We start from the raw sequence: 4,396 nt of genomic DNA, 5'->3' as shown, positions 1-4,396 counted from the left end.
CATGGTGCTTTTTCTTCATTTTTGTGTACAGCTCTTAATAGCTGTGTAATAAACCAGTATTGATGAAAGAGGTCATTTGCCATTAACTTATTTAGTTTTCTGCAATGAGCTGATGTTTAATTAATGTGTAATAACTTTTGCAACCAAATGTACCCTTTTATGTTTACTATAAGGGACAGTTTGAAAATCAACTTAAGCGGCCAGTGACTGCAAATGTATTTATTAAGGTTTAAACATGTGTAAATGAGTTTGTGCTTATTTGCAGAGCTGTTAAACTACAGTAAATATGTTTTTTTGTCAATTGGTGGTTAATTAACATTCATTAGTTCTCCATTAAGAGCACAGTTTGGTGTCTGAATTTCCTTGCTTTGGATTATGGCTGTGTTTTTTCCTCTTTCTACACAACAGTTTTCAAAATCCACTGCCAGTCCTTTGAATTTACCTTGCAAGGCAGGAGATTCAAAAAGGGAGAAGTGGAATTTTATTGCCTAAAGTCAAAGCTCCCATTTAGGAACTTGGCAGCTTCCTTCTTCACACATCTTTCTCTCCCAGACTTTTGAAGCCAGTGCAAGTTGTAGAGTTGTCCCAGTTGTTTAATGCCTTTGTACCTCTGTGAGGGCTTTCGGAACCATTAGTGCAAAAGCTGCTAACACCTGCATGGAGGGTAGAGAGTGGACAGATCATGGAGGTCCTATTTCACCCCAAGGAAATTTGCAAGGTTGACATTCCTGAATAAAGGCTTTTGGGGGCGAGGGGGTTAGGTACAGGGAGTATCCCCTCGGCTGGCCGCTATGTCAGCAAACAACCACAAGGTGACACTGTCCCAGTACATTATTTATGTTTTGACAGACGAACGTATACATTTCACATAAAAGATTGTTCTAAGCACCACCATCCGCTCCATGTTTCTTAACTGAGAACTAAACGTCTGAGCCAGGCATCATGCACTTGTTAAATCTAGAAATTAGGGAGATTTTCAAATTACCTTCAATACATGTCTTGTTACAGAGTGGATAGCCTTCAACAGTGGCAGTCCCATCCACCTGCCCCTACTCACAAAGGTGTCTGGGAACTTTGTCCTACAACTGAAAAATGCCAGATCAGTCGTCAGTCCCAAGTCATCATCAGAGCAGTTCTGTCTTTGTCCTCCATTCCTTTGCAGCTATCAACATTTGAGGTGATGGAGTATGTTGCTTAGAGGTAGATCCGGGGAAAAGTCCTGTTTCTTTCTTCAGTTGTGCAAATATGCAAGTAGAGAAATGTAGGCCTGAGAGGCCTTTTACAAGTTAGGCTTTTGTCCAGAAATATTTATTTATTTATTTAAATGCAATAATGCTTTGGTTGTTTGCTGGAAATGGTTTTGGATGGTTTCACCCAGTGAAGTTAAGCTGTGCTGTGTGTGTAACTCAGGTGTTGAGTAACAAGATCTGACATACATGTAAATGGCTGATCCAATAAGCATTATGGTGACTCTGGGAATGAGTCACCATAATGTATGTCAGGTTTTTACAATCAGACATAGTATCAGAAGCATTTTGGAAAAAAAATAAAAATCTGTATAGTACACTAAAATACAGGAAAAGGGCATGTTTGTAAGGGTAGACTTTGACCTGATTTTCCCCAGGGTGATGTTTGTTTACATCTGGCCATCCTGTTTTACCAGGTTAGGTTTAAAGAGTTAACTGGGTTGCTTGTATGTGTAATCATGAATAATCAGCTGAACTTGATACTGTTCAATTGCCACATGCTCTGCGCCAGCAAACGTCTACTTTGGTTCTAGTAACATTACCTAAATTAGTAGCAATGTTAAATGCTTCTCCTTGATTTCTCCCTCATGAACCTGCAGTCTCCCTGAGGTTTGTGGCTCTGAAATTATTAAAGGAACAGTCTTAGAAAACAGCAGAAGTTTAATCAGCTTAGTCTTGTTTGATCAAAGTCCCCCCTTCAGTATTGTAGTAGTTGGGACTACCAAGATGAATTGCCCCAGTGTGTGTGCAAGGGGAGCACAAGTAAAGCATTGAAACGTTCAGGCCAGTTCTAGAAATGCAGTAAATGTGAATGGGCTTTCCTAGAAAAGCAGCAGCTTATTCAGGCTCCCTCTGGTCCCATGCACGTTTCCAGCCTCACTGGAGAGGAAGCTCTTTGTCGTACCTGACATGGTAGCTGAGAGGAGTCACGGGGCATTGCTGATATTAAAACTATGCAACTTACAGAGAAGGGTGCCACATCAGCAAGCATCTGGGTATGTAACCCACCTTCTGTCAAGTTATATTAGCAGCCTTAATTTGAGGTGAGACATCTGTAAGTAGCAATCATGACCTTTCCTCCTCTTCCCCGCCCATTCTAGACAGGCCAGTCCTTGAAAGAAAAAACCCTGTAAGCTGCGAACAAGTGGACATGATGACCATATCAGCTGCAGACATAAACCCAAGGTGGCAGCTGCAGCAGCAAATCCCTCCTTCAGCTCCCTGTACACAGGCTTGACCTGAAAGAACTCATCCCAAAAAGTCAAATCTACTGTAGGATGCTTTACTGACTCATAGAAGGAGAGTTGGACTGGCATCTAAAGCATGTCATTGGGGCTATTCAGCTTTATATTTACTTCTTCACTAAATTGTCCAGCCCTCCTTGCTGCAGTCAGTGCCTCTCATTCAGGAGCTCAGTAGAGGCAGTAAGGAATAGTTTGATGATGTTTTTCTGCAGAGCAGTAAGATAGGGAGGCCCAGCCTTAGGGCAGGATGAGGACAGGCAGCGCCTAACTAATAGAGTTATCAAGTTCAGTGGAAAAAGAGGAACTACAGCTCCCAGGAGGCATTTGCTTCCCAAAGGCAGATGTATTGTTGAGAGACTCAAAAAAACAAAAATGTACTAAATTCAGAATGGCTGAATGTTTGGTTCCATCAAACCCACCAAAATTTCCTTATCAACCGTGGCACTTTTTTTAAGCATTCTTGATTTTGGAAATTTGTAAAAAATACTTCAACTCTCTTCTCTAATTTAGGATGAATAGTGATGAAGTTGTTGAAATTTTCCACACAGAATAAGTTCTGATTTGGTTTTTTTCTAAGCTCAGCTTTAAAAACTGAGGTAGCTGCACTTGTTTCTGTGAAGTGCTTTGATATCCATGGATGAAAAGAACTATAGAAGTGCTAATTATTGTCATACTGGTTTTAATTATTCTGTCATACTGACGGAGCGACTGCCAGTTTTCAGCCAGTGATGTTTTTTTAAAAGATGTTGCCCAGTCCACAGTTTTCATAGAAACAGTCAGATACTTCTTTTTAATTGTTTTAAAAGAAAGAAAAAAATAAAATCCTCTCCCTGCTCAGCAGCTGCTACAGTTCTCTGATGGAAGTTCAAATCTGCCTGCATTTGTACAGGATGTTATTATCAGGATAGTAATGAAGAGAGGAGATGCAAAGCTCCAGTTGTTCGATACTACAGATAAAATAGTGGGAACTGCTAGCAAGGGTAAGACTCTCTGAAATTTGATGTCTACAATGATTTAAAATGGAAAATATGGTTTACAAAACTTTGGGAATGGTGTGATTTTCACCTCTTTTATTATTACTGTTCTTATTATTTTTGAAGTACCTTTTATCATTTTTCTGGGAAGGTCTAAATGAAGTACTGTGTTTCTAGTCAGCTCAAACAGACTACTACTACTACTTTTTAATTTAACCAGTTTGCAGAAAACCTTTCTTTACCCGTCATTATCCCTGGCTGTCATGGGACCTGTAGTTTAAAGGCCTCAGTGCTCTCTTCTTTTCAGCCATTCTGCCTGGCTGTGCTACGGCTCCCCATAAGGCATCATGCTCGTGCAAGGCCAGTGTCATGTCAGTGGAACCTCATAGCTACACTGGGGAATGTGTTTGTCCCTACAAAACTACCCAGTAAAAATCTGACTGGTTTACCTAAGGTCCTCCAGCAAAGATAGACCACCTGGCGAGGCAGTACTGGCTGGAGCTTAATGTATATTCTAAGGGAGGGTTTAGGACCAGGCAAAAAAATATGCACTAACCTATCTAGTGTGTTCTGTTGTCATGGTAGAACTATCAGTGCCACGATGTCACTGAGGGAAAGGAACCTTGCAGTTCCGACTGTTAGTGACCTGATCTACAACCCAAATATGAACCAGGACATCTGTGGAAGTGAACTAGAGGTATTCATATCACCCAGCAGCCATTCCCCATAGGATAAGAAGCTGCCACATAGTAAGGACATCAGTGGACATGAGTGGGTAACTCAGTTCCACAGGTGCCACATTTTGGAGCAGGCTCTTTCTGTCTATGCAATTTATGGGAATAAGAGGAAACTGTGCAGAATACTTCATAATTGCATTGTACCATCTAGAGAAAAAGCATTTGCAGAAGACATAACTGGCATTGGTGGGTCA

General features: G+C 40.9%; 1 long non-coding RNA gene across 1 annotated transcript; it reads right to left on the bottom strand.

Moving 5' to 3' along the window:
• Positions 1-258: 258 nt before the first annotated feature.
• On the bottom strand, positions 259-4,014 carry LOC108497256. Its single transcript, XR_001874725.1, has 5 exons — positions 3,915-4,014; positions 2,256-2,358; positions 1,790-1,866; positions 986-1,085; positions 259-653 (listed from the first exon to the last, which is right to left on the bottom strand). It is a non-coding gene; the product is annotated as an uncharacterized LOC108497256 (long non-coding RNA).
• Between the last annotated feature and the right edge of the window lie 382 nt (positions 4,015-4,396).

This window comes from Lepidothrix coronata, unplaced genomic scaffold (genome assembly GCF_001604755.1).
Source record: "Lepidothrix coronata isolate B3197 unplaced genomic scaffold, Lepidothrix_coronata-1.0 Scaffold46, whole genome shotgun sequence".
Taxonomy (NCBI): Eukaryota; Metazoa; Chordata; class Aves; order Passeriformes; family Pipridae; genus Lepidothrix; species Lepidothrix coronata.
This window is presented reverse-complemented; position numbering and strand designations above follow the sequence as displayed.